This window comes from Balaenoptera acutorostrata, chromosome 16, assembly GCF_949987535.1.
Source record: "Balaenoptera acutorostrata chromosome 16, mBalAcu1.1, whole genome shotgun sequence".
Taxonomy (NCBI): Eukaryota; Metazoa; Chordata; class Mammalia; order Artiodactyla; family Balaenopteridae; genus Balaenoptera; species Balaenoptera acutorostrata.
In genome coordinates, this window is record NC_080079.1 from 82,147,112 (window position 1) to 82,165,504 (window position 18,393).

Sequence of the window (18,393 nt, forward strand, 5' to 3'; positions counted from 1 at the left end):
TTACATAGTAGTTTGTATTCTTTTTTTGTCTGGTGTCTTAAGCTGAGCATTTATTTTGAGATTCATCCATACTGTTGCATGCATCAAGAATTCATTCCTTTTATTGCTAAATAGTATTTCATTGTATGGATATAATATATTTTATTTTTCCATTGACCTATTGATGGACATCTGGGTTGATGACAGTTTGGGGCTGTTACAAATACAGCTGTTATGGACATCTGTATACAAGTCTTTATATGGACATATACTTTCATTTCTCTTGGATAAATAAACACCAAGGAGTGAAATGGCTGGGTCATATGGCAGGTATATGTTTAACTTTATAAAGAACTTCCAAGCTGTATTCCAAAGGGACTGTTGCATTTAACATTTCCACCAGCAATGTGTGATCCATTTATCATTATGAAATGATAGTGTGAGTATGGCATATCTTTTTCCATACTTTTTTTAACTTTTAACTTATTTGTGTCTTTATATTTCAAGTAGGTTTTTGGTATGCATCATATACTTGGGTCTCAGATTTTTATTCAACATGATAATCTCTGCCTTGTAATTGAGGTATTTAGATAATTTATACATCATGTACATCATTAACATGGCAAGATTTAAATCAACCTCCTATTTAATTTCTCTTTGTCCTATATGTTTTTTGTTCCCCTTTTCCTCTTTTTCTGCCTTCTTTTGGATAAGCTGGGTATTTTCTATGATTCCATTTTATCTCCTTTGTTAGCTTATTTGCTAACAATTCTTATTCTTTGTTCTGTTATTTTCAAGGGATTCTTTAGGATTTATAGTATACATGTTTAACTTACCAATTTATCTTCAAGTAATAAATATCATTTCAAATGATTTTATAAGGACCTCATAACAGTTTTACTTCCATTTCCTCCATATTAGTCTGTGTGCTATTATAGTCATATGTTTTACTTCTACATATCTTATAAATACCACATTCCACTGTTATTATTTTTACTTACGCAATTATCTTTTAAAGATATTTAAATAATAAAATACAAACGTTTATTGCCTTTGTGTAGATCCAGATTTCCAGTTGGTATCATTTTTCTTTGACCTGAAGGGTTTCTTAAAACATTTCTTGTAGTACAAGATTACTGCTTATGAATTATTTCAGTTTTTGGATATTGGAGAAAGCCTTTATGTAACATTTCTTTTTGGAAAGATATTTTCACTGGGTATGGAATTCAAGATGGACAGAGTTCTTTTGCTCTTTCAGAAATTTAAAATCGTGCTTCACTGTGTTTCCACTGGCATTGTTTTTGACAAGAAAGCTGCTATCATCCTTATCTGCATTCCTCTGTATATAATGTAACACTTTTCTCTGGCTGCTTATAAAATTTTCTCATTATCACCAGTTTTTGGGCAATTTGGTTAGGATGTACCTTGGGGTAGTATTCTTTCCATTTCTTATTCTTGGGGTTTTTGAACTTTGTGAAGGTTTATAGTTTTCATAAATTTGAAAATTTTTTGTTCACCATTTCTTTATCTTTTTCTGGTTCCTACCTTCCTGCGAACTCCCATTATGCATATATTAAGTCACTTGAAGTTGTACCACAGTTTACTGATTTTTACTGTCTTTGTAATTTTTTAGTCTTTTTTTCTCTCTGTTTCATTTTTGGATATCTATTGCTATGTCTTCAAGTTCATTAAACTTCCACACTGTTTAATCTGTAATAACCCCATTAATGTTTTTTTCATCTAGGTTTTATTTCTAGGATTTATTTTTCTGTTTTTTTGTCTCTAGAAGTTTGACATGGGTCTTTTTTTATATCTTTATCTATTTAGAATGTTTAATTTTTCCTCTGGCTTTTTGAACATATAAAATATAGTATAATGATTTTCCAATGTCCTTGTCAGTTAATTTTAACATCTCTGTCAGTTCTGGGTCAGTTTTGGCTGATTAGTTTTTCTCCTTATTATAGGTTTTCCTGTTTCTTTTTATGCCTGGCAATTTTTGATTGGATGCAAGATACTGTGTTTTACCTTGTTGGGTGCTGGATATTTTTGTATTCCTATAACGATTTTGGGGTTTTGTTCTGGGACACAGTTAAGTAATTTGGAAATAGTTTGATCCTTTCTGCCATTGCTTACAAGATTTATCAGGCAAGACCTGAGCAGTGTTTTGCCTAGGTCTAATTATTTTCTACTACTGAAGCAAGACTATTCTCAGTATTCAATCCAATGGTTCATGAATTATGAGTTTTTCCTCTCCGGTAGGGGATGGATCTAGTCCTATTCCCTAGTTTATCCTGCTGGCCCTGGCCCCATTTTGGGATCTGAGTGCTGTTGTCTCTAATCTTTTTGAGTATTTCTTTTCCTAGACTCAAAACAGTTTCTGCACATGTATGCCCTGATCATTATTTGGTTGAATACTTGAGGAAGACCCTCTGCCAATCTAGAGAGAACTCTCTCTTTGCAGACCTCTCCTCTCCAGTATTCTGTCTGCCAAATGTAAGTGCCTTGGTTTCTCTAGATTCTCAGTTCCATTTCAACTCCAGAGTTTTGCAGCCTCTGCCTGTGTTTCTCCTCAGTGTGCAATGGTCCAGAAACTTTCTCAAAGCAACAAATTTTGGCAATCCTGGGGTTCCCTCATTTGTTTGCCATCTCTTTGAGATCACTATCTTTCATTGCCTGATATCTAATAACTTGAAAATCATTTCTTAACTTACTCTGATTTTTTTTTGTTGTTTCAGGCAACGGCATAAATTCAATTCTTATTACTACTTCTTAGCCAGAACCAGAAGTCTTCCCCACTTTTTTTCTTTTAAGAAAGAGCAACCTGACTATACTAAATAGAAGAGAGGGTAGGAGCACAGAAATCACTTAGGAAAAAAATTCTACAGCATTCTGGAGAAAGAAATAACCCTAATTAATGTAAATGAGCAAATGTTTGTTTAAATATATATATGAAATAGGAAAGACTCTGAAAATCCATCTTGCAGAAAGGCTCCAGAGTAGCTTCTAGAAATATATCATTTACAAGCATGCCAATATCATTATTTTTATATATTCTCAATGCAAAAGAGAAGAGGGAAAATATCATCCCAGTCATAAAACTCTGTGTGGTTTTAAAACATGTGACTATTCCCCCTGCCCCAATGTGGCTGTGTGGATCCATTTACTATGCCCTGGGTAACTGCATCTAAGGGCACTGTAGATGGCAATGAGGTTTTTGTTTTCTTTTGTTTTTTTTAACATCTTTATTGGAGTATAATTGCTTTACAATGTTGTGTTACTTTCTGCTGTATAACAAAGTGAATCAGCTATACGTATACATATATCCCCATATCTCCGACCTCTTCTGTCTCCCTCCCACCCTCCCTATCCCACCCCTCTAGGTGGTCACAAAGCACTGAGCTGATCTCCCTGTGCTACGCAGCTGCTTCCCACTAGCTATCTATTTTACATTTGGTAGTGTATATATGTCCATGCCACTCTCTCACTTCGTCCCAGCTTACTCTTTCCCCTCCCCGTGTCCTCAAGTCCATTCTCTACATCTGCGTCTTTATTCCTGTCCTGCCCCTAGGTTCTTCAGAACCAATTTTTTTTTAGATTCCATATATATGTTAGCACACAGTATTTGTTTTTCTCTTTCTGACTTAATTCACTCTGTATGACAGACTCTAGGTCTAGCCACCTTACTACAAATAACTCAAATTTCGTTTTGTTTCTTTTCATGGCTGAGTAATATTCCATTGCATATATGTGCCACATCTTCTTTATCCATTCATCTGTCGATGGACACTTAGGTTGCTTCCATGTCCTGGCTATTGTAAATAGTGCTGCAATGAATATTGTGGTACATGACTCTTTTTGAATTACTGTTTCTCAGGGTATATAACCAGTAGTGGTATTGCTGGGTCATATGGTAGTTCTACTTTTAGTTTTTTAAGGAACCTCCATACTGTTCTCCATAGTGGCTGTACAGTCCCATCAACAGTGCAAGAGGGTTCCCTTTTCTCCACACCCTCTCCAGCATTTATTGTTTGTAGATTTTTTGATGATGGCCATTCTGACCGGTGTGAGGTGATACCTCATTGTAGTTTTGATTTGCATTTCTCTAATGATTAGTGACGTTGAGCATCCTTTCATGTGTTTGTTGACAAACTGTGTATCTTCTTTGGAGAAATGTCTATTTAGGTCTTCTGCCCATTTTTGGATTGGGTTGTTTGGTTTTTTGATATTGAGCTGCATGAGCTGCTTGTATATTTTGGAGATTAATCCTTTGTCAGTTGCTTCATTTGAAAATATTTTCTCTTATTCTGAAGAGTTGTCTTTTCGTCTTGTTTATGGTTTCCTTTGCTGTGCAAAAGCTTTGAAGTTTCATTAGGTCCCATTTGTTTATTTTTGTTTTTATTTCCATTGCTCTAGGAGGTGGGTCAAAAAGGATCTTGCTGTGACTTATGTCATTGAGTGTTCTGCCTATGTTTTCCTCTAAGAGTTTTACAGTGTCTGGACTTACATTTAGGTCTTTAATCCATTTTGAGTTTATTTTTGTGTATGGTGTTCGGAAGTGCTCTAATTTCATTCTTTTACATGTAGCTGTCCAGTTTTCCCAGCACCACTTATTGAAGAGGCTGTCTTTTCTCCATTGTATATTCTTGCCTCCTTTATCAAAGGTAAGGTGACCATATGTGCGTGGGTTTATCTCTGGGCTTTCTATCCTGTTCCACTGATCTATATTTCCATTTTTGTGCCAGTAACATACTGTCTTTTTTTTTTTTGAATTTTTGAATTTTATTTGTTTTTTTATACAGCAGGTTTTTACTAGTCATCCATTTTATACACATCAGTGTATACATGTCAATCCCAATCTCCCAATTCATCCCACCACCACCACCACCCCCCCGCCGCCTTCCCCCCTTGGTGTCCATATGTTTGTTCTCTACATCTGTGTCTCAATTTCTGCTGTGCAAACCGGTTTTCTGTACCATTTTTCTAGGTTCCACATATATGCGTTAATATACGATATTTGTTTTTCTCTTTCTGACTTCCTTTACTCTGTATGACAGTCTCTAGATGCATACACGTCTCTACAAATGACCCAATTTCGTTCCTTTTTATGGCCGAGTAATATTCCATTGTATATATGTACCACATCTTCTTTATCCATTCGTCTGTCGATGGGCATTTAGGTTGCTTCCATGACCTGGCTATTGTAAATAGTGCTGCAATGAACATTGGGGTGCATGTGTCTTTTTGAATTATGAGTACCATACAGTCTTGATGACTGCAGCTTTGTAGTACAGTCTGAAGTCGGGGAGCCAGATGCCTCCAGTTCCATTTCTCTTTCTCAAGACTGCTTTGGCTATTCAGGGTCTTTTATGTTTCCATACAAATTGTGAATTGTTTTGTTCTAGTTCTGTGAAAAATGCCATTGGTAGTTTGACAGGGATTGCATTGAATCTGTAGATTCCTTTGGGTAGTACAGTGATTTTCACAATGTTGATTCTTGCAATCCAAGAACATGGTATATCTCTTCATCTGTGTGTATCATCTTTAATTTTTTATCAGTGTCTTATAGTTTTCTGCATACAGGTCTTTTGTCTCCTTAGGTAGGTTTATTCCTAGGAATTTTATTCTTTTTGTTGCAATGGTAAATGGGAGTGTTTCCTTAATTTCTCTTTCAGTTTTGGCAATGAAGTTTTGAAAGCCTTCACGAGACCCAAGTCTCATCTTTGCAGAATGACGCAAGAGCTCATTACTGTTGATGAATTTTAAATAGAACAATCATTTTGATTGCTTAAGTCTGACTCAGTAAGCCTGCAAAAGCATTTCTCCCCTCATGCTGAATCCTCAACAAATCTCAGGATTCTACCAGACATTTTCATGAGAAAATATGAAAAATGTCCAGAGTTTCACATATTACCACCAGGCCAAAATGACTCCTTTTTCTATGCCATGGTCTATGGGCATTAACTAGAAAGAAAGAGTACTAGAGAATAGTTAGGGAGATTAAAATTAAACCTCGAACTTCATAGTTGGTTCTAACACTTCCTTTCTGCTTTTCATATATTTACTCTCATTTCTCATTACCTTTTCTGAATTCTTTTTTTAGCTTTTAAAAAGTATTTATGGTACCTCAAATTCTTTAGGAAAGAAATGGACAATAATACATGCAGTGCATGTAAATAGTATTCTAGTCTATTATAGCAGGTGGCTGACCTCTTTGGAGGGCAGACACTTCACATCTTCAGCAAGTAGAGAATCAGTCATAGCTTAATGTGATTCCAGAACTATAAAGACCTTAGTGATTTCGTGGTCTAGAGATGTTAAGATTCTGGCATAAGGGCCCTCATTCCTCTATCCCATGCTTATGGCTAATTTATCACAAAACACTCTCCCACTGCGTCAGGTTTTATCTTCGTTGTCTCAACTCAGTACCCCAGTTAGCTACTACCAACCACTCAAAGTAGGACTGTAAAATAAATCCTATTTGCAGTTCAGCACCTAGTCCATTCTCTTACTGTTACAGATATGGGAACAGAGGCTTCCAATCAGCTTCAGGGCTTAGACCAATACCTAATTCTGAGCACAGTCATTCCAGAATGTCTCCATAGTCCTAGAGGCCCAAATATTTTCATGTGAATACACAATGACAAAGTAGATATGTAGAAATAAGATGACAGAGCTGGCCTGGAAAGAAAGATTAAGAGACTTTCATCCTGTTCTGCTTGTTGCCAGACTGAAAATTTACCAAAATAACAAAAAGATTTTCAACTGATTTAGAAACTAATCTTGTTTGTCAAGCAACCCAGAAAGAAAGCGTACCATGAAATGTTTGTTTGCTTGTTTTTCTTTTTGTTTTTTTCTTATCCAGCTTTATATAGAGGCAGAAAAGAAGAATATACATATAAAAGTATTCCAGAGGCATTGGAAGTCTCCACCCACTTCAAAACCCTTCTCTCATCATCAGGTCTTGATACGTGACATTCCTTTAGTAGGTCTATAGCTCATCATTACTCACTGAATGACTATACCAAAAAACAAATTCCTGTGGAAAGAAGGAATTCTTGGTTAACGTGTCAACAAGTATCAACAGATTATTTTCTCAGGGAAGTTTGTGTAAAGAGGGGAAAAAAGAAAGAAAATACATAGTGAGAGATGTGAAAAAGGAGGCCAAGTAAGTGAGTTGCCAAAGGTCTTCCAGGTGAAATAGAATTTTGAATCCTGAATTCCTTGACCTGATTGACATTACACTCTCCTGCATTGCACACAACCCTGGCGGTTCTTCAGAGACCCTTTCCATGACCAAAAATTATCACTCCAAGTTCCAGATAAAAATCACTAATATTAAGGGAACACTTACTATGAGCTAGGCTATATGCTTACTGTTTCTTATGTGTATTACCTCACTTAGTACTCAAAGAAAACTTATGAAGTTCATTCTTTTATTATCCCTACTTTGCAGATAAGAAAATCGAGTCTTAGAGAAGTTAAGTAATTTGCCTAGGGACTTCTGGCTAGAAAGTGACAGAGCAGAGATTTGAAGCACAATCCATCTGATTGCAAGCCATACTTCTAATCACTACAGTAACCTGCTTTCAGTTGTTCCAGGGCCGAACAGAAGAATCTTAGCCTGGATTTGTATGTTCTTCAGTATTAAGAACACAATTATGGGACAATATATAAAAATTCTAAATAATTCTTATTCTTTCTTCAGTTTTGCTAAAAATCAGCAAAACATGTGAAAGGACATCTGATGTAAGATTGTGAGAGACAACTTACTGCAGAAGTCAACCACTAATCCAAGGCCCTTGATCAAGCTAACCCTCGCAGGGAGGGTAGGGATTTTAACATTTAGTTGTTCTCCTGGGCTTGCTTACTGGAGATATGCTAAATCTTAGGCCAACTGTCCCATCTTCAACAGTTGATCAAAAATGAGAAGTCTGACCAACTTCTGTTGTTGGACTTGCAAGGACCTGAACTGAGTCACAGACACTTCATCCATTAAAGCCATTCTTTCAAATGACATTTATTTGAATATCTACTAAGTTCTAGAAATGATGCTAAGTTTTGAGGATTCAAAGGTAAAACGATATGATGACAGAATTCAAGAGCTTCCTCAAGTGACAGGCTGATTGCGTCATAAGTAATAACAAAACTAAGGGTAATCGTTATCATGGAAATCAATACACACTGCAGTACAAGTATCAGAAGAGGGGTTCCTGTCCTAGTCCACCAGGGCGATAAAAGGATACCATAGACTGGGTAGCTTATAAACAATAAAAACTCATTTCTCACATTTCTGGAGCCCGGGAGTTCAAGGTCAAGGTGCCAGCAGATTTGGCATCTGGTGAGGGCCCACTTCCTGTTTTATAGACAGCTGTCTTCTGTGTCCTAACATGGTGGAAGGGACACAGGAGCTCTCCAGAGCCTCTTTTATAAGGGCGTCGTTAATCTCATTCATGAGGGCTCTGCCCTGATGATCTCATCACCTCCTAAAGGCTCCAGCTCCAAATACCATCACATTGGGGATCAGGATTTCAAAACATGAACCTTGAGGGGGAAGACAACATTTAGTCTATAGCAGTTCCTAAGTCTACCAACACAGTCTGGGAAGGCAAGAGAGAATATCATAGAAGGCTTAGGCAGAAGACATGTCTCTATTTCTCTCTTCTGGGCAGTGCTACAAAAAAGATAAAATCGCAAAGGGTAGAGGGTGAAGTTACCACCCAGGAAAAGGCATTACTAACTCTCAAAGTTGGTAAGGCCTATTCTTGTCTATGAGGGAAGTATTAAGACCCTAAATCTCTAATTACACAGCAATTTAAACATGTAAGTTCAATGATCCCAGGTCTCTCTCTGTGAATTCATATAAAATCACTTAATATTAATATTTTCATCATTTGTCCCAAGTTGCAACTGTTAATGGAGACTTCTGGTTCCTTGCAAGATTCCTCAAAAAGGTGATGGAAAGTGTGGAATTAGATAGTAGTGAAGGTTGCACAACATTAAGAATATACTAAAAGTCACAGTGTACACTTTAAAATTATTAAAATGGTGAATTTTACATTATGTAAATTTTATCTGAAAAAATAATTCCCTAAAAACATTTTCAAAACTCAAAGGATGTTATTAAAATGCTTACAAAAAGAGTCCAACACTCTTGCTCACTTCTGGCTTCTACTACACATCACTGCTTTTCAAATTTTTAAAACTCCATATAATAAAATAATTCAAAAATGCAGAAAACTGCACAAAATATCCACCATCCAGAATCATATCACCACCAAAAATCAAGAATTATTAACATTTTGCCATTTTCAGATTATTTTCACTTAAGTTTTTTTCCATTAAAAATCAAATGTAACTTACATTTGAAGACTTTTCCCATCTCATTCTCTGCTCTCTCCAAAGACAGTGATTTTTCTGAAACTGTTATGCTTCCCTTCTGTAACACATTTAAAAATATTAACCACCTGTAAGTTTTTTCACAGATTGTATACAATACCACTTCACAAGTTTAAATTTTTTTTTAAACATCTTTATTGGAGTATAATTGCTTTACAGTGTTGTGATAGTTTCTGCTGTATAACAATGTGAACCAGCTATATACATACGTATATCCCCATATACCCTCCCTCTTGCGTCTCCCTTCCACCCTCCTTATCCCACCCCTCTAGGTGGTCGCAAAGCACCGAGCTGATCTCCCTGGGCTATTTGGCTGCTTCCCACTAGTGATCTATTTTACATTTGGTAGTGTATATATGTCAATGCTACTCTCTTACTTCGCACCAGCTTACCCTTCCCCCTCCCCGTGTCCTCAAGTCCATTCTCTATGTCTGTGTCTTTATTCCTGTCCTGCCCCTAAGTTCATCAGAACCATTTTTCTTTTAGATTTGATACATATGTGTTAGCATATGGTATTTGTTTTTCTCTTTCTGACTTACTTCACTCTGTATGACAGACTCTAGGTCCATCCACCTCACTACAAATAACTCAATTTCGTTTCTTTTTAGCCAGACTCATTAAGAAAAAAAGGGAGAGGGCTCAAATCAATAAAATTAGAAATGAAAAAGGAGAAGTTACAACAGACTTACAAAGGGTCATAAGAGACTACTACAAGCAACTATATGCCAATAAAATGGACAACCTAGAAGAAATGGACAAATTCTAAGAAAGGTACAATCTTCCAAGACTGAACTAGGAAGAAATAGAAAATATGAACAGACCAATCACAAGTACTGAAATTGAAACTGTGATTTAAAAACTTCCAACAGGGGCTTCCCTGGTGGCGCAGTGGTTGAGAGTCTGCCTGCTGATGCAGGAGACACGGGTTCGAGCCCTGGTCTGGGAGGATCCCACATGCCGCGGAGCGGCTGGGCCCGTGAGCCACGGCTGCTGAGCCTGCGCTTCTGGAGCCTGTGCCCCGCGACGGGAGGGGCCGCGATAGTGAAAGGCCCGCGCACCGCGATGAAGAGCGGTCCCCGCACCGCGATGAAGAGTGGCCCCCACTTGCCGCAACTGGAGAAAGCCCTCGCACGAACCAAAGACCCAGCACAGCCAAAAATAAATAAATAAATAAATAAATAAAAAAAAAAAAAAAAAAAATTAAAAACTTCCAACAAACAGAAGTCCAGGACCAGATGGCTTTACAGGCAAATTCTATCAAACGTTTAGAGAAGAGTTAACACCTATCCTTCTGAAACTCGTCCAAAAAACTGCAGAGGAAGGAACACTCCCAGGATCATTTTATGAGGCCACCATCACCCTGATACCAAACCAAGACATAGATACCACACAAAAAAAAGAAAACTAGAGGCCAGTATCACTGATGAATATAGATGCAAAAATCCTCCACAAAATACTAGAGCAAACTAAATCCAACAATACATTAAAAGGCTCATACACCACGATCAAGTGGTATTTACCCCAGGGATGGAAGGATTTTTCAACATCTGCAAATCAATCGGTGTGATACACCACATCAACAAATTGAAGAATAAAAACCATATGATCATCTCAATAGATGCAGAAAAAGCTTCTGACAAAATTCAATACCCATTTATGATAAAAACTCTCCAGAAACTGTCATAGAGGGAACTTACTTCAACATAATAAAGGCCATATATGACAAACCTACAGCTAACATCATACTCAATGGTGAAAAGCTGAAAGCATATCCTTTAAGATCAGGAATGACACAAAGATGTCCACTCTCACCACTTTTATTCAACAGAGTTTTGGAAGTCCTAGCCACTGCAATCAGAGAAAACAAAAAAAGAAATAAAAGGAATCCAAATTGGAAAAGAAGTAAAACTGTCACTCTTTGCAGATGACATGATACTATACATAGAAAATCCTAAAGATGCTACCAGAAAACTACTAGAGCTCATTGATGAATTTGGTAAAGTTGCAGGATACAAAATTAATACACAGAAATCTCCTGCATTCCTATACACTAACAACAACAACAACAAAAGATCAGAAAGAGAAATTAAAGAAACCCATTTGAAGATGGCTCTTTGGGACATGAGCCCACCATCTTCTCAGTCTGCTGGCTTCCGAATAAAGTTGCTATTCCTTTCCCCAGCAAAAAAAAAAAAAAAAAGAGAAAGAAACCCATTTACCATCACTTCAAAAAGAATAAAATATCTAGGAATAAAACTACCTAAGGAGCCAAAAGACCTGTACTCAGAAAACTATAAGATGCTGATAAAAGAAATCAAAGATGACACAAACAGATGGAAAGATATACCATATTCTTGGATTAGAAGGATCAATATTGTCAAAATGACTATACTACCCAAGGTAATCTACAGATTCAAAGCAATCCCTATCAAATTACTAATGGCATTTTTCACAGAAGTAGAACAAAAATTTTTACAATTTGTATGGAAACACAAAAGACCCCGAATAGCCAAAGCAATCCTCAGAAAGAAAAACAGTGCTGGAGGAATCAGGCTCCCTGACTTCAGACTATACTGCAAAGTTACAGTAATCAAAAGAGTATGGTACTGCCACAAAAACAGAAATACAGATCAATGAAACAGCATTGAAAGTCCAGAAATAAACCCACATACCTATGTTCAATTAATCTATGACAAAGTAGGCAAGAACGTACAATGGAGAAAAGACAGTCTCTTCAGTAAATGGTGCTGGGAAAACTGGACAGTTACATATAAAAGAATGAAATTAGAACACTGTCTAACACCATACACAAAAATAAACTAGGGCTTCCCTGGTGGCGCAGTGGTTGAGAATCTGCCTGCCGATGCAGGGGACACGGGTTCGAGCCCTGGTCTGGGAGGATCCCACATGCCGCGGAGCAACTAGGCCCGTGAGCCACAACTACTGAGCCTGCGCGTCTGGAGCCTGTGCTCCGCAACAAGAGAGGCCGCGACAGTGAGAGGCCCACGCACCGCGATGAAGAGTGGCCCCCGCTTGCCACAACTGGAGAAAGCCCTCGCACAGAAACGAAGACCCAACACAGCCAAAAATAAATGAATAAATAAATAATTTTAAAAAAAAATAAATAAATAAACTAAAAATGGATTAAAGACCTAAGTGTAAGACCAGATACTATAAAACTCCTAGAGGAAAATGTAGGCAGAACACTCTTTGACATAAACCAGAGCAACATCTTTTTGGATCCACCTTCTATCATAATGAAAATAAAAACAAAAACAAATGGGACCTAACTGAACTTAAAAGCTTTTGCACAGCAAAGGAAACCATAAACAAAACAAAAAGACAACCTACAGAATGGGAGAAAATATTTGCAGACAAAGCAACCCACAGGGGATTAACCCTCAAAATGTACAAAAACAGCCCATACAACTCAATATCAAAAAACCAAGCAGCTCAATCAAAAAATGGCCAGAAGATCTAAATAAACATTTCCCCAAAGAAGACATACAGATGGCCAAAAAGGACATGAAAAGATGCTCAACATCTCTAATTATTAGAGAAATGCAAATCAAAACTACAATGAGGTATCAGCGCACACCAGTCAGAATGGCCATCATCAAAATGTCTATAAACAATAAATGCTGGAGAGGGTGTGGAGAAAAGGGAACCCTTCTACACTGTTGGTGGGAACATAAATTGTACAACCACTGTGGAGAACAGTACGGACGTTCCTTAGAAAAAGAAAAATACAACTACCATATGACCCAGCAATCCCACTCCTGGGCATATATCCAGAGAAAACCATACTTAGAAAAGATACATGCACCCCAATGTTCATTGCAACACTATTTACAGTAGCCAATACATGGAAGCAACCTAAATGTTCACTGACAGATGAATGGATAAAGAAGATGTGGTACATACACATAATGGAATATTACTCAGCCATAAAAAAAGAATGAAATAATGCCTTGCAGCAACATGGATGAACCTAGCGATTATCATACTAAGTGAAGTAAGTCAGACAGAGAAAGACAAGTATCATTTGATATCACTTATATGTGGAATCTAAAAATATGATACAAATGAACTTATTTATAAAACAGAAACAGACTCACAGACTTAGAAAATAAACTTATGGTTACCAAAAGGGAAAGGTGGGTGGGGGGAGGGATACGTTTGGAGGCTGGGATTGACATATACACACTACTATATATAAAATAGATAATCAACAAGGACCTACTGTATAGCACAGGTTACTCTACTCAATACTCTGTAATAACCTATATGGGAAAAGAATCTGAAAAAGAATACATACATGTATATGTATAACTAAATCACATTGCTCTACACCTGAAACTAACACAACGTTGTAATCAACTATACTCCAATATAAAATTAAAACCAAGAAAGGAAATAATTCCTCTATCTTGATAAAATACATGGCAAATTTGATGTATTCTTATTCTTTCTCTAATAAGAAATATTCCATTTGTCTGTAAATTCACTTGGAATTTTCAAGTAGAGAAAAATATCATCACTGCTATTTCTTTTTTCTTAGTTATGACAATAAAGCACAAAATTGAATAGATTCAGCAACAGTTGGCATTCCTATTCTGTTCTCAACTTCAAAGAGAATGCTAAATAATCTTAATGAGATTAAGAAAATAGGCTTCAAATCCTATTTTTTTCCTAAAAGGATTCTTTAAATCAATGTACATACTAAACATTTTAGAGATAAGATATTAATAAGTTAAGATTGATGAAGCAGGCACTTGATTAAGTAAGGACTGTTATTATCTAATTTTACCAATGAGAAAATTAAGGGAAGTAACTTGTTGAAGACCACACAGCTAGTAAATGGTAGAACTAGGATTTGAACATAGAAATCTGTCTTAATTGCACAGATGTTCTTAATGGTACACTTACTGCCTTTCTCTCAAGCTTGCTAGCAAGCTCACCTAACTTCCTTGTCACTTCACTTTGATTGTGGACTTGCCCACTCTCTGCTCGAGCCCACCAAGACCCACTGACTGGTCTGTACCAAAAACAAACATGTTCTTAATTGCACACTTACTGCCTCTCTCTCAAGCTTGCTAGCAAGCTCACCTAACTTCCTTGAAATTATTTCCTAGTATTTTATTTCTACCTTATTTTAATTTTGTCCCCTAATTTTCTTTTTTACCCAGAGTCCCAGACTAATTATAAGATTCCTTGCCACTTCCAGTCTCAGTTTTACAGAGGGGGAAACCCTTATGGCATACCATCTTTGAAATCTGTGTAAGAATCTCAGTTCTAGCTCTCTGCCTTTGATGGGGCCAAGACTAGATTTCTGCCCCTTGCCTGGGCACTAAAACCCAACTTCCTGGCTATTAGGATTGTATTTGGGAACAATACCTCATGGTCAGTCATCATGGCATTAGCTCATGTGCTTAGCATTTTGTTTTCATGTTTCTTCTTTATTTTCAACACCTAATATTTTTTCTTTTTGATTGTATTTCATTCTAATTTTTTTATTATATTTTTACCCAGTGTTTCTATGTGCTTGGAGCCATGGAAGTGGGAGGGGAGAGAGGGCCCCTCAGTGTCATGTCAGTCCCAATGTTGGCAGAATTTCCACCTCTTGTTTTGTCCCTTCTACACTCTTCTTAGCATTCACCCGGCCTCTGCCTCCAGTCACTTTGTTAACCTGGCTCAGTCACTCCGAATTTACTTAATGATGCACAGCTTTGCAGTCCTTGTGATGCCAGAAGGAGAAGATTCTCTCCTCTGTGTAACACTCAGGTGCTGGCAAAGGGACAAAGCAGTTCCCTGGGCCTAAAGATGATTCTTTCAGTGTTCTCCACATTGGAGTACGTTTCAGCCACTGGTCTGTACTCCGACCAACTGCTCCTCTCCTACCCTCAGGTCCTGTTGCTGACTCTCACTGGACCAGATTTTTCTTATCTAAAGATAAATTGGATTTCAGAGTCCCTGTCATTCCTTCCAGCCAAGCTTCTGCTAGCACCCATCCTTCCCTCCAGTCAGCATCCCCACCCACCTCCAGAAGACTCAGCAGATGCAAAGAGATACTTGAGCAGGGGCAAGGGTTGGGTGGAGAGGGGTGTCACTTCACTTTGACCGTGGACTTGCCCACTCTCTGCTCTAGCCCACCAAGACCCACTGGTCTGTACCAGAAACAAAGCAAATCAAACATGTGATGTAAATTTTGTTTTAAAAGAATATATTAAAATTTTTGTTTCAAATGGAGCTGTTTTCTATGTAGTAATGAAATCACCCATTAGTTCTCTGTTCATGAAAGATATAATAACAGAAGACCTGAATCTGGGTTCCACCTTTACAAGGCCTTAAATCAGCATTCCAAGTCAGAATGTTAAGTCTAGATAATGTGTGAATATCCACAATTAAGGAACTAATCTGTGTGGGGACCACTTCTACTTACTTGGTAAAGACAAACTTCTTCAACATTATTTATTTATTTATAACGTATGTACATTAAAACTCACCCATTCTTGAGGCGTATACAGTTCTATGAGTTCTAACACATGTCTGGATCACACAAGCATGATGATCAGAACAGACAGTGCCGTCATTGCCCAAATTCCCTCGGGCTACCTCTTATAATCACACCTTTCCCTGACCTCGTAACCCCAGCAGCCACTGATCTGTTTTCCATCACTATAGCTTTTCCTTTTCTAGAATATCATACAAAGCAATTGTACAGTATGTACTTGTTTGAGACTAGCTTGTTTCACTTTGCAGAATACATGTGAAGTTCATCCATGTTGTTACAGGTACCAGAAGTTTGCTTCTGCTTAATGCTGAATAATATTCCATTGCATGAATTTATTATAGTTTGTTTAGTCTTTTACCTGTTGTTTCTAGTTTCGGGTGATCATCAGTAATGCTGCCTAAATATTTTTGTAAAAGTTTTTTTGTGAATGTAAGTGTTCATTTCTCTCTGGTAAATACGCAGGAGTGAGACTGCTGAGTGATAATGGTGAGTGTACGTTCAACCTCACAAGAAGCCACTAAACCATTTTCTAGAGTGGCTGTGCCCCAAGCAATGTAGGAAAGTCCCCAGAGCTCCTCACCCCTGCCAGACCTTGAGAGTGCCAATTTTGTAGTATTTTGTTACTATTTTTTTTAACTTAGACATTCTATAATACGTGTGTATAGTATGGATAGTAATTAAGCACACAAAAAGATGAACACCATTAATCATTAGGAAAATGCAAATCAAGCTCTTCTAACACTCTCATGAAAAGGGTATTAGGTTTCACACTAAAGAGACAAAAAATATTTCTTTCCAGGAGGTAAATAGTATAGCAATGTCGGCAGTATGACTCTCAACTTGATGGTCTGTGGATGTGAGAAGAAAACAAGGATATTCAATAAAGATTCTGGAAGAATGCCTGGTCCCAAAATAAGAAAATACACTCTACGGTGTGCTGAAAGTCACTTGCTGGGTATCTCTAATCTGTTGTTGGAAATCGGGTGTAGAACTGATTTCCCAATAATGGATTTTTGACAGTTGTTAGAAAAAAAAAAAAAAAGGTATTACATTTGCAGTTGAAAAGTGTAACTTTTCTGTGCTGTCTGAAAATTCAATGGTCCCTTCACTACAGGAAACAATGTGTTACATACAGATAAATAGAGGGAAACTGAATTCTTGGGCATCAGTCCCACCAAAGGGTTCCATAAAATTGAGAGAGACCCTTCATGGTTTGCATTGATATAAGTGCCAGAAACTTGAGGTGAATTTATAGCCACAGACTTAAAATCCTGCCAGGAGACCTGGCCTCCTATCAGTTATCCTCCAACAAGTTCCTCTGTTTCCCTGGCCTTCTCTAGTTTCCCCTCGGCACTTTGGAATTATGAACATTATCCTCTTCCTACTTGCTTCCTTCTGAGACTTGAAGGACTTCCAATTCCAGGCCTCCTGATCTCTGGTCTTCTTTTGTATCTCATCCCGCCTCCAACTCTCCCCAAACCTTAGCCTCAGGCTTCGAGTCAAGGACACTTCCCACTCTCTCAGCCAGGCAAGGTTTGCCAAGGCTGAAGGGGCTATTTTTCTCTTTGTGGCCTCTGAAGGCCCTCACAGAGCTCCTCCAATTTTGCCTTCCTCCATTGATGATTTCATCTCAGTTTGTTGTCAGCCCTTAAGACACGTTTCTCTACTTTGAGCCTTGGCTTGAGTTACTTTTCTTTTCCTCCAGATTACAGTAAGTTTTCAATTAGTTTCTTCCTAACTTATTTCATACCTTTCTCAGCTATCCTTGATCACTTCTGTGCCAATATACACTATGGATTATTTATTTAAAGTCATTTAAGTCTAATCCTAAATTGAGGGCCCTACTGTTCAATAAATGATAAATGCAATAAGAATGCTTTCATTTTCCATTTGCTTCATTATAGGTCATTTCTACAGTACACTGCATCAGGAAGGTTCTTTGGAGTCAATTATTTTGATCTATTCTTTCTGGATATAAGAGCTAATATTCTTTAAGAGGAAGGATGGCCTGAGAGAATTTATGACAAAAGGTTGGCACTTCAAGCACAGACACATTCTAGCCCTAATTCTGTTGTTGACTCATGACAGGACCTCAAAAAAGCCATCTAGAAATACGTTGCCTGTTAAGTGAGGATGAACTGCCTCTCAGGTTTCAGTTGAGGAATAAACTGCTAAATCACTTTCCTAACGTATTGTGTTTTGTAGCTCATCCATTGTCAGGAACCTGAGCTAAAAAGGAGGGAAATGGCTCTCTGGATATCATCACACATCACTCATAGGTTGAGTCCATTCTTCTAGGCAACAGAACTCACGCATGGAACCTAGGAAAAAAATTTCAACTAAATCATAAGTGAATCAATTCTTTCAGGCCACAGAACTTACACATAGAAACTTTAAAAAGTTTTATCTAAAATGTGTTAGCTAAATTTCAGCTTAACGTAACTTATGATGTTACAAAATCGGGTTAATCTAGCCTGGAGCCCATACGGCCAGAAGTATTTAAG

General features: G+C 37.5%; 1 long non-coding RNA gene across 2 annotated transcripts in view; it reads right to left on the bottom strand.

Annotated features, from left to right (window-relative positions):
• The window catches only part of LOC130705078 (uncharacterized), a 415,252-nt gene that overhangs the window by 326,861 nt on the left and 69,998 nt on the right, over positions 1 to 18,393 (bottom strand). For both annotated transcript variants that reach the window (XR_009005739.1, XR_009005740.1), the window contains exon 2: positions 9,340 to 9,415. This is a non-coding gene — a long non-coding RNA (uncharacterized LOC130705078). The remainder of the gene's footprint in view (positions 1 to 9,339; positions 9,416 to 18,393) is intronic.